The sequence below is a fragment of the Leuciscus leuciscus genome, assembly GCF_965113295.1.
Source record: "Leuciscus leuciscus genome assembly, chromosome: 25".
Classification (NCBI taxonomy): Eukaryota; Metazoa; Chordata; class Actinopteri; order Cypriniformes; family Leuciscidae; genus Leuciscus; species Leuciscus leuciscus.
In genome coordinates, this window is record NC_138724.1 from 12,803,684 (window position 1) to 12,816,542 (window position 12,859).

Sequence of the window (12,859 nt, forward strand, 5' to 3'; positions counted from 1 at the left end):
ATCTGGGAAATGTGCACTGGAGCAAGGCACTTTATTACAGGTTTCTACAAAACTGTTCCTGTAATAGCTTACTGTAAATAGTAAAATTACTTGTGTAAATGTGTGTCTAGTTGCTTCCCAAGGCATTATTTTTTACCATTCCAGAAAACAATGAACAAAGCACACAATAGTATTCTTAATAAACACTGTGACCAATTGATTAATTCTGCCACAATTACAAAACCTACTTATTCACAAGCCTGGAAGTAACATTTAGTTTCCATGCAAGAGTGAGTAGTAGTCCAGGCAGCTGTTTGCTGATAAGGACTCTAGGGCCTCAGGTGAGAGTCAAGAGACCCTTCTTACAACAAAAATATCTGCACAGCAGGTTGTAATCCTGTTCCACTGCACATTATTCATACTTTCCCTTTCTTTTTATGCCTGTTTTTATAGCTGGACACTACACTAATCTGTTCAAGCCCTTGACTCCAGTGGATATCAAGGGAGGTTTCATAACTTCCCATTTTCTTCCCTCATAGTCCAGACCAGCTGCCCACGATGACAAAATCAAAGTTACTCCTACCTACACCTACAGCTGGTTAATGGCTTCCATATATGGCAGTGTGAAACAATCAGTCAATTTGGGGGGAAAAACTCTATAACTCAAATAAAAATACAAGGTCTCAAGTCAAGATATTTACAGCCAGTACTGATATGTTGATGAACTTTTGGATAAAGGTTGCCTGTCAGGCTGCCAAGCTCCAAGCCCTGCTCCAACCCCAAATCTTACCAGCCTGTATATATTTCAAATCTATTGAAAGACATTTTATATACAAAGTATCCTGTTAATCAACAACACATACTCATTTTTTTTATGTGGCATACTAGGAGCTAATGCTTATAATCAGGCAGTATTATCCTTACATTCTTTCTCAATCTCTCCATCTACTGCATAGCACCAGAACAAACGAAAAGAAAGATATAAGGAAAAGTGAGCATGTTGAAAATGTTATCCAATGTGAAAGATGAACAGTCAGGATGGGGTCATAAGGTTAAAGGGCTGGCATAAAAAACACAAACGGACAACCCAGTAAAAAATGCTGTAAACATCACAAAGACATATGGATCTCAGCAAGTTAGTTGACAATCTTTATTACTCTATTTATAAAATCATTATTGTAGCTAGTTATGGCCAGGATCAACTTTGTTATTAGAATTCTGCAATGATCTTGCAAGTCTCCGAGTCGTTATGTTAAGGTTTATGTGCAGGTTCCTTACGAAATAAATCTTCTGAAAGACAAACAGATCAGCTATCCATCCAATCAAAAGTGAGAAGTGAGGAATGCAGGGCGTAAATTATGTATCACCTCTCCATGTGAGCAAAGCACGCAGCGATTGCACCCTGGAGCGCCTCTGATGAATAAACCATTTGCCTTGAGGGCCACTGAGGAAATGCTGTCACAGGCCATTACAGAGCTCCGCAGCAAGGACAAACTAGGGTCTGTGATTCCACTGCTCTCACTCTCCCTTCTTTCATTATGTGTATCCCTACCTCTCCATCCAGGTCAAGAAGTCACCCTTGTCCCACAGCTGCTTTTGTGCCTCTCTTTTTCGCTTCTACCCACGTTCTGCCATTCCCTAAGTCTGCTATAGCGTTGGCAGGATCGGAATCCCACGGCAATAAAGTTGTATACCAACTACAGTTAATTGGTTGAGGGTGGGGCCAGTGCTGGGCCAGCTAAAGGCCAACAGTCAGGCCCAAATCCAGAATAGATCCTTTTCATGTCTCTGCCCCTCAAATTTTCTAAATTTTTTCCTTACCTCAGTTGGACAAACAGCTTTAACTTCACACGCAAATATAGTTGCAGTCTGGGTACAGTAAGAAGTACACTACAAATTCAAACCGCTTGTTCAAAGCTAATTTGACTTGAAAATGTGCAAAACAAGTTTGTCTATTTTTGTACTCTTTTTAAAAAGGGAGTAATATGAGGGGAAAAAAGGCTTTTAAGAATCCAATTTCTAGGGGAGTGACCCAACTAAAGTCTCAGTTCTCTATCAGGCACTCTGACTCCAAATGCTAAGGTGATTAAAATGATATACTAGCTCGTAAAATTTTTTGAGAGGTTTCTGAAATGTTAAAAGTGTCCAGCCACCCTGCAGTAAGAATAAGAGTACCTTCCCCAAAGGCTCCTAAAAAGGGACAGGAAAAACTACTTCATAAGATACCGGTATGAGCTTTTATCTCTGCTGTGGGGTTTGGGTGGTTTGCAGGGGGTTGTTTATATTCTGTAAAAATATTTCACTTTGGTTTGATGAATGCTACTACATATAGTCTTTTAAAAGCTGGGCCTGGATCTGTTCTCTGCAACTTTGTCAAGGAATTTGTGAAACCGCGTCTGAGCAAGTCATTCACTGCCAGTCAGGTCTGTAATTCCTCCCCACCTGTGATGCGGTTGATCCGTTCGGATGGTATTCCGTAAAAAAAAAAAAAAAACAGATTCTTATGGTGGGAAGAATTACACTCCATCGTTATGAAAGTGCCACCTATGACCTGCGCGTCTGGAAGGCAAGGAGTGTTAGCATAGCACACGTACTTTGCGTTAATGCCATTAAACACATTTATCAGCTAAGCAATGCTATGTTAGGCTAAGTCAGGCTATGCACGGTAATTGCATCCTCTGTAATCGAGTCCTTGGCAGGCGATGCACTGCTCTTTAAGTCTAAGCAGACGTCTGAGGCCAATGTAATTGCTGGCAATTGCAGCACCACACAGAGGACAGTGAGGAGGGGGAAGAGAGAGAGAGAGTGAGGAAATGAGGAGTCCTCACCTCAGCAGCTCCTGTTGAGGCTGGAATGTTGGGCTTGGTGCAAAAGAGGCTGCCAGCACTGCTATGCAGGTCAGTGGGAAGGAGAGGGAGGGAGGGAGAGACCTGGGTAGATCCAGTGTTCCTTCTCTCAAAATTTCTTTCCACTCTCTGTCTTTATCTGTGTCCCTCTCAAAATAGAGTCAAAAAAGTTGTATTGGTGTTTTGCTGGAATATAGTGCCAAGCCATTTAAGGTACTTATGAAATACAAATTTACTATATGAAAAAAAGAAAAGAAAAAGAGGATATTACAAAAATAAGGAATGATGGGGATATTACAAAAATACGTTTTTTTTTTTTGTTTTTTTTTTGTACATTTTCAAGAAAAAAAAATGTTTTGTGCTTCACCACAAATAGTTTTTGGATTGCTTAGTCTGTAAATGGTCATGGTTTGTCTTGCCCTGGTATTTCCAATTGTAATGAGATACTTTGCCAATTAATCTTCTCATTTTAGGCTCCAGCAGAACTTAACATTTCTTTGGTTTAAACTGTTTTGGTTTTATTTCCCGTGTTCCATGTGCTTCTAGGTAGTTTCAGGGCGCCAGACTGTGACTAAATGGTACAGTATTAGCAACTTTTGTTATATTATTAGTTTAGACGTGCATTAAATGTATCAAAAGAACAATGGAATATAATTACAATATTTTGTGTTCAACTATTTTTGTACATTTGTATTCATACGAATTTTTTATAAAATTTTTTCATAACAAATAACAGAATCCATATAGTTTTTACCATGGCATTGAGGTGCCATGCATGGTTTTACCTGTGGTTATCATGATCTACAAATGTATGATGCAATGGAAGACAATTTCATTAACAATTTTAATTTTGTTAATGAAAAATACTTTTACATCTGCATCCCAGCTCAAGCTACTGATAGTGTCAATTTAAGTTACTGTAAAACGTGCATTTCCAAGAGACAAAACATGTTATATTATTAACAACTCTGCTACCCCGGTGCTACCAAATCAGGTGTTGGTGCCACCATCTGTAGAACACTAGTGCCAATGCTCTCAAATGTTGTAGAAGTGTGACTTAAGGGTCTCTTTCTATTCTCTCTAGTTTCTTTTCATTCTGTTGAAACATTTTGAATAGGCTGGCAAAATGAGCTCTTGACTCCTACAGAGGTCAGGGCAATTGATAGATTTCAAAACCCAAACTAATCATCATCTATGGTGTGCTATTTTTAACCATATCATTTTTTATATCATTGGGGCCATTGCCTTCTTCAGAATTTAAAGATGTTAGTGTTTTGTGATAGTTCTTGATGGGTAATGGGAAATTGACTGAGCTCTGGCTGCTCTTACAGAGTATTCTGAGCAGCTTTAGTTTTTGTGTGATGTGGTCATGGCTTGACTTCAGGTCTTTCATGGGATCTGTGTAAATTGATTTTCAAAGTTCCTTTTTAAGATATAATTTTTTTGGGATCAACAAGTCTTGTAGTGCATTTATGTCCCCTCCAGGCTTCTCTAACTAGCCTGACCAGAAGGACTTTCATAGTCAACCAGCTTCATAAGAAAGACAATGCAGGCTGATCATGGCTATTACAACAGGATCAGCACCTAACCAGGACTAACTAGCCTAAACCAGCATGAGAATTAGTTTCTGTTTCACTTTACAGCTGATAGGTGAAGGTCTTCTCTCTTTTACTCGCCACGATTCAGTGTCACCATCTGTGCTTATAGTTTCTGGTTTTCTTCTGGAATTTTTCTCAGGACTTCTGAGTAGTTTGTTGACAGAGTTGGTCTGTCTATAATAGGGTTGCATGGTATACTGACACTTTATAAAAGAAAAGAAAAAGAAAGAAAGAAAGAAAAAGGACTGCATCAACGTCAAAGGGTTGGTATCGATCCAACCCTACTCTAAATCATCTCTGAGCTACTGGACAGAAGTGGAGGTGGTGAGAAGTTTAGGCTTGGGGAAGAAGATCAGATTACCTTTCATTTTTTTGCCATTTATGTATATAGTGTGCAAAAAGAATATCTCTGGATTTGCAATTACATATTCTGTATGCCTGCTTGCTCTTGCTGGAAACTCAACTTCCTGGAATTATTCTAAGGCCCTGGTCGTAGCGGCAAAATGCTTTTTTCATGAGAGAGTTTCAATGCATATGCTAGATAAAACTAGGCCCAACTAACCTAATTCATAACTTACAAATCCAAAACTTAGAGGTTTTCTGGCTTAATTCAGACCATTAAACTCTGTAGATGCTGATGGTTGCGGCTTGGCAGCTGCTAGTTTATTAGTAATACAAGTGTAATAAAATCGTTTTGATCTTTAATCAAAATGTAATAATTTGCTATTTCTCTAAATTAATATTTCTTTTCTATTGATAAAACTGTGCTGGATTATCATGTAGCCACTGTTCTAGCAGATATCCTGTATCATTGCAAATACGTCATATTGTGGGAAAAATTACGCAAAGTTCGCAATTCAACAGAAATTCACAATGACTTTACAGCTAATTAGTCAACTAATCATTTAGTCAACCCACTGACTAGTTGATTTTAAGTCTGAAGTCTATTATTGTGCTTCAATAAGCTACAATCAAGGTAGCACTTCATCTCACTTTACGGTCAAAATGTCATCCAGATCATTATCTTGTTGTCTGCTATTTTTCCTGTCCTGTCTCTGTTTTTCTTTCTATCTGTCTTTATCTTCCTCCAGATACTAGCCCTGGGGGCCGGCCATGTTTATGCCTGTACAGGGTCCTGAGCTTTTGGATGTGTGACCTCAGATTTTCACAAAGGTCTATGAGCCAATTCAATGCTTAAAATGCTTGGCTAGAGGACAGAAACAATGTGACATGTATTCCAAAGGTGTTCTTCAGTATCTTAAAGATAGGTGAAAATTGTTGGTGGGGAGTGAAAGAAAGAGTAAACAGGAGAGGAGAAAGAAAAGAGACACATGGCTTGTAGTAAATTAAACAGACGGAGGGAAAACCGAGTGGCCTAAGATTCATAGCTACTTAGGGATGTAAGAAATGGGAGGTTGAGGGAGATAGAGAGAAAAATGGTTATGCCATTGGGTCTAATAAAACTGTGTCTGTTATTGCATGTTTCTAAGCACTAGGTGCTTTTACAAGAGTATAAAGACTCACAAAAATCAGGTCAAAAGAAATGGTGTAATGGTGACTAATAATGATATTGGTTACAAACTATCAAGCTACTCTACACTACCCGAAAAATTATCTTAATATTATTTGTATATTATAAAGAGATGAACATGTTTGATTATTGCATGCTGTAAATGTGTGGAAAAATTATGCAAAAATTGCTTGTTGGAGAAAGTAGCAACCGATCTATTGCTACTAGAATAGGTAGACTGTTTTGAAAACAGCTGAGCCACTGTCATGCTAATGAAAAATGTTTAGTTGGCTTCTCCCCTACACTGGCACACAGACACCATACAGACGCTTGATCAGGGAGACCAGACTTTAATAAGCATGCCAGTGGGCAGCTGGCACGGAGCAGGGTGGCTATTTTTAGACTGAATGGAGATTAATTTACGTAAAAAAATTACTTTCTTTCTTTTTCTCATTCACTCTGTCTGTTTCTGCCTTTGCGATCAGGGCCTCTGTGGTGGTTCTCACGTTTCCCTTTCCCTTTCTTTCTGCCTCTGTCTCTTATCCACTTTCTTTCCATATTTTCCACACATTCCTGTTTTCCTCCCTCTCTCTCCTTACTCAGCCCCTTTAAATCTGATGTAATGCTTACCCCCAGATACCCTCATACTCCGCTCAGCGCGAACCAGCTGCCAAGACCCCTGCTTGCATCTGTCGGGTGATCTGTATCCCTTCTTCGTCACACATAACACGAACGAGAGAGAAAATAATCTCTAAGGTGGTCAGAATATGCATAATGTTCTGGCCGGTTGCCAGGGTTTTTCCTGGGTGGCTGCTAGGTGATTACTTGCTGACCCACACCAAATTTCTACTCTGTTGTTACCCTTAGGTAGGAGTGGGCAATATGACCCAAATTCTTATCTCACGATAATTATATATTTCACAATATAGTTATTTTTGCTTTAAATAATAATAATAATAAACAATTTTGAGATCATTAGGCTTGCTGCGATAGTCAGTGTTACCGTTGTTCAGCCGCAACATCGGTTACATCATTCGCCCACTATGGCACCACCCCCCCACTGTCGTTTAGATTTTTTATAGTAATAAAAACAAATTAGTTCAGTTAGAGAACAAACACTACAACTGAACGTGTCTGCTCAATGCAGCGTGAGTCGCAACACAGATCAGTAGCAGGAGTCAGATTTCATTTATTATTCATTTATATCAAAGCGAAATGTAATAGTGCCTATTTGGCAATATATTGGATTTAAACCCAATGCTAATAGGGAACCTGCAAAAAAAAAGAAGAAGTGTTTTCTAGTTCTTCATTAAGAATGATAATGAATCCACCATTCAAACAATTGCCACCCGAATTGACGCTAATTTAAAACGGTGCGTGTCCACTGGCATGGAGTGTTTTCGGTTCATTCCTATCGAAGCTCAACTTTCATAGGAATTAATTGAAAACGCTTGCTCTGCTCCGCACCGCTATGAATACCCGTGTGGCATTTCGAATTAGCGATTTTAAAAGCGAAGTGCAAAAGAGGCTGGGTTCAGTACTCATGCACTCCATGAGCAGAAGCATGCGCTCAGACAGCGCGCGCATATAGCGCAATGAGTTCTCTTTTGCTGCTTATTGCAGTTCAACGGTTTAAAATCACTTGTTTTTAAACTGCAATGATTAAACGCATGCAAATTAAAATTTCTACTAGTTAATCGTGCCTACTGGTATATCGCGCCCAACCCCTACGGGTGGCTTTACATTTGTAATAATAATAATAATAATAATAATAATACATTTCTACTCTACTTTGGCCTCAAATTATCTATCGTAAAAAACAGTGTACTAATCAAAACATGCATGACCCTGGTAACAGGACCAGTACAATTTTAACACTATAGAACTTTATACTTTGTGTTTGTGCGAGCTTAGGCCTGCTCATATTGCCATTCGCCACACTAAGAACAGAAAGTGATGACGAAGCCGACTTCTGCATTCACACACACATGCCATCATCTCACAAAACTCCTGTCCCAGGTGCTGCAACAGGGGAAACACGCTCCTTTGCCTTTTACAGGGCTCTTTCGCCCTGACCCGTGACACTTTATTGGGACACAGACTGCAGCTACTGTAGCAGTGCTTACTGGCTCAGTAGAGCCGAGCGAGCTGCCCTATGATTCACAACCGCCAACGATAACCTGCCAATCACAATCAACTTCTGCACGAAAAGTAGGGGTCGAAACTCAACTCAATGCAAATAATTGAAAGCACATGTTGTCATTTTTTTTTTTTTTTTTTTTTTTACCACTGCAATTATTTGGGAATGAGCCGCAATATTTTGCTGAGTGCAACACACAGAGCTCCCCGCTCCCCGGGAGAGAGTGGAAAACTCCGCCTCAGCAGTACCGGTGAATATCTCTTATAATGATAGGGGCAGGATAAAATAGACGACTGCTAGCATACTATTTAATAACCAGAGGGAGGATAGAGTCAGGGGCGTAGCAGCCATTATAACGGCCCCCCACCCCCCACATTTTGGGAGATAACAGTTGAGTTTTGCTTTGCTGCACTGCAAATAATAAACTAGGTGGCAACTTAAATGACAGCTTTAAGACTAAGCAGACGTCTGATACACCCAGACTGCACTGGCAGTCGATCAAGCAAACAATCAGTAAGCGATAAGTCTAATGGCCACTTACTTGGCCAACACTGGGATAGAGTTTTGTCATCTAAATAATATTAATGTGCCATGCTGAGAAGTTTTATAATGTATCCCCCATATATAAAGTCTAATATGGGTTCCTGAAGCATGTCCTGAAGGAACTGGCTTTGTCATAGCAAGCAGCAGTAGAGAAACCAAAAAGGACCATTTTTTTCCATCACCACCATCTAAAAGATGTCACAGAGACTGAGTATTGAAGTGGATTTGTGTGGATTCAAAGTAATGGAGGGCAGAAGAGACAGATAACGGGAGATCTCTCTGTGTCAGTGGTTCTCAACTCCAGTCCTCGGGACCCGCTGCTCTGCACATTTTGTATGTCTCTCTTATCTGACACACTCAAATCAGTTCATGGAGTCTCTCCTGACGAGCTGATGATCTGGTTCAGGTGTGTTAAATAAGGGAGACATACAAAATGTGCAGAGCAGCGGGTCCCGAGGACTGGAGTTGAGAACCACTGCTCTGTGTAATGAATCCAATCTTCAAGTAAAACTAACTGGATGAATATTTTAATGCTACCGATCCTGATCTGAATTTTGACTCACACCATGTTTGTTCGTTGGCCAGAGAAGAACTGGCCCCCCGATTGAGCCTGGTTTCTCCAAAGGTTTTTTTTTTTCTCCATTCTGTCACCAGATGGAGTTTGGGTTCCTTGCCACTGTCACCTCTGGCTTGCTTAGTCGGGGACTCTTAATATTCAACAATATAATTGATCTGACTGTACCAACGCTGTTGTATGAGAACTGAGCTGGATGATGACAATTTTTTTGCAGAACTGCTTTATTAAATAATTGATGATCTTTACAATGAAACTGAATCAACACATTTACATTTACATGTAGTCATTTAGCAGACGCTTTTATCCAAAGCGACTTACAAATTAGGACTAAATTAAGCGAGTCATCATGAAGAGGTAAAAACAACAACAACGCAGGAAGTGCTCAAAATACGAAGTTCAGGTATTATTCAGAGTAGCATAAGCCTGATAAGTGATGTTTCAAGGGAAGGGAAGTGTTTTTTAAAAGAATTTTTTTTTTTACATTTTTTTATAAGGTTAAGTGCTCATGGAAGAGATGGGTTTTCAGCTGTCTTTTGAATGTTGTCAGGGATTCTGCATTCCGGATGAGGGTGGGGAGAGCATTCCACCAGCATGGAACTGTGAATGAGAATGTTCTGGAAAGTGATTTTGTGGCTTTCTGTGATGGAACCACGAGACGTCGCTCGTTGACCGATCGTAGGTGTCTGGTAGGGATGTAGACTCGTAGGAGTGAGTGAAAGTAGGAGGGAGCTGAGCCTGTGATAGATCTGTAAGCAAGCGTCAATGCCTTGAACTTGATGCGAGCAGCGAGAGGTAGCCAACACTGAGCTGACTTCAGCCGAAATGCATCATTTTCCATTTATCACTATAGAGCTTTTTTGAAACAATCTGTTTTGTATAAAGCACTATATAAATAACGGTGCCTTGACTTTCTAACATACTCGGCGTGTGTAAGGGTATACTGTGTGCATGTTAGATAAAACCGAATAACACACCCCTGCTCAGGTGCATCATGGCAGCTGTCACAACACGAAACCTTTTAAGCATGCTTAAGCATTCCTATTAGAGGCATCACATATAGAGCCGTTTGTGAACAAAACAATTCCATTGTCGAGGGAACTATGTCTAAGGTGTTTCACCTTTCTGGCTGTTTTTAAAGCACTTATGTAGTAGCATTCTTGGAGCTCTGTTTCACACATAGCATATGCTACCTTAAAGAAGTTTTGAGGACTTCTTGTATGCCATTTTTTCCCTTTGATGTAAATTGACAAATATAGCTGTAACTATAAACTAGCCTAAATTGCATTATACCTCTATGAATCCTGGAAAAAATGTAAAGGTCAACAAACATATGATTATGCTGTTCAAATGAGATGATTTAATTATAGTAGGTAAACATCTTCCATTCCTAGGTTACCATAAATGGTCATCTTAGCAATGTGTCTTTGGGACTAATCTTAATGTCCCGTCTCAGAGAACAGCTAAAGGCAAAAACACTCCACTCACATGGACACCCACATACACAAGATTGTGGGACAACCGCAATCATCAACTCATCACTTTGGACTGTCAAAGGACCTAAGTGTAGTTTGATGTCTGATCAGATGTTGAGGGTTCACAAATGAAAGTGTTTATGCTGTGGCAGAAGCCTCTAGACAGCTATTAAGTTTTCATACCAACATCACATGATGGGGAAGTTTTGATGCCCATGTGTGTCCGGAAGAATCCCGTTCTTTTATCCTGAGCCATCTGTGTTGAGAAGTCACAGATGGTTCATATAACAAAGGCTTTTCCCCTCATATCCTTGGTTATTTAAAGCCACACATTTGATAGGAAATCAGACTTCTAGGGATTGTATGGAGATTGAACATTAAAAGGTCTTGACTTTAACAAGAGCCAAGATTATGCTAAATGTTAAAGATTTTCAATAAAGATCACAGATAGAGTCTTGGTATGGAATGCACAGCCTAAAAATAATGGGAAGCCTAAAGTTTTAACTTTGAAAGTTTGAATGAACGTTGAGGCCAGAAAGATACTCTACACAAGTATGCAAACTTCTTTGCAAAGTTATTTGCCATGGCAATAGTTGACCTAAAAGCGAACTGACCATAGAGAAAGATGCCCACTATATCTCCACTTGCGGCAGAGCAGAGAATGTAATGTTTTTCTGTGATTTGTGTACAATGTTATGGTTACATTGTATTCTAGAATTACTATCCTTAATAAGTCGCCTTGGAAAACAGAAACTGCCCCATGAATGAAAGTAAACAGAAAAAAGCCAACAGAAACTGTTCATCTCATCTTCCCTATTGTGATGTACATCCAAGTTAAACAAAAATGTACGGCGGCACTTGATTTTATCCATCGGGAATTGATTGGATTGTTGGATCATCATTTGCTAGTTGCTGCAATCTCATGTGAGTGACAGGATAAAAGAAAGGGATTATTGTCTAACTGGCGAACACATCATCAGAGAAGAGACGCTGCAGGGGGAAGAAAGTTATTTTTATTAAAGTTCATAAGGGCATGTGATGTTTTTTTTTTTTTTTTAAACGATGATGTGCACAGCTAAATAATTTATAATAACCACTGCTTTATTCCATAAAAAAAAGAAGAAGAATTGTCCATTTTGATTTCATTGTGAGCAAGAAGTAGAAGAGTGAAGAATCATACTCCTTGACCTCATGACCTGGTCAGTCTACCTCAGGACACTCCACATATGGGACTTTAATATGTGGGCTTTTCCAAAGAAGAACCTGTTAGTACTTGTCATAAAAGCATCTAGGGGTGCACTTAGCCTGAGGTAAAAGAGAAAGTGGCACGTGTGGCCGCCACTCCCTCCCTCGGCTGTTAACCTTCCCTTTTACAATTTCACCCCTCCCTCCCCTAGTATTCAACCCATCAGACCTGTTCACTTGGGCCCTCTCCTCTTTTTTTCTCTTGCTCCCACCACCTGTTCCTCCTTTTCTACACCTGCAATGCCATAAAAACAGGCATGGAAAGAAAACGAGTTTACATAGCTATTTCTTTCAGCTTGCACACAGCTGGAGCATCTCTAGTCGCATCTTCATGTCGTTAATGTCCTTAACACATTCCAGATCCTGTATCTGTTCCATCCATTGGGCGGCAAATACTGTTGACCAGTAACTGTTTTCTATAACCTCAAGTGGGTCATTGGTGGCTTACAAATCCCAAGACATTAATTTAGATATGTCAATATGTATATGTAAATATATAAGTGTGGCGAGCAGGACGAGGCCGAGGGCCGTGAGAGAACGGCACGAGGCCGGTGGCGTGATTGATAATGAGCGACACCTGCGCGACGCACCGGTCTCGTATCTCTCACGGAGGAGCGACGACAGTGAAGATCGAGAGAGGCCAGGCCTGGATTTTATTTGAGGTTTGTATTTATTTATTTTATTATTAAAATCTGTTGAATGTTCGCCGGTTCCCGCCGCCTCCTTCCCACAATAACGTACTTTGCTACAATAAGTAACTGACATACAGTACCTAAGAAAGAATATAGTGAGAAAGAAACTTCTTGCCATGAAATTGAAAATAAGCAATGAAGCAGCTGGAAGCAATTTCTGCAGCACTAGTGGGATGAAAAGGTAATCCAAAAACCCTAATCAAACAATTTAACCAGTTATTCAAAGTCTTAAGAATTACTGGAAAATTCCAGGCAGG

General features: G+C 39.8%; 1 protein-coding gene across 13 annotated transcripts in view; it reads right to left on the reverse strand.

Moving 5' to 3' along the window:
• Positions 1-12,859, reverse strand: part of znf469 (zinc finger protein 469) — a 315,321-nt gene that overhangs the window by 27,446 nt on the left and 275,016 nt on the right. The window contains exon 1 of one of the 13 annotated variants that reach the window (XM_082160380.1): positions 2,808-4,965. The exons of the other annotated variants lie outside the window; for them this stretch is intronic. The gene's annotated coding sequence lies outside the window, so the exon portion shown is untranslated. Of the gene's footprint in view, positions 1-2,807; positions 4,966-12,859 lie in introns of those variants that run through there. 13 annotated transcript variants of the gene reach the window in all.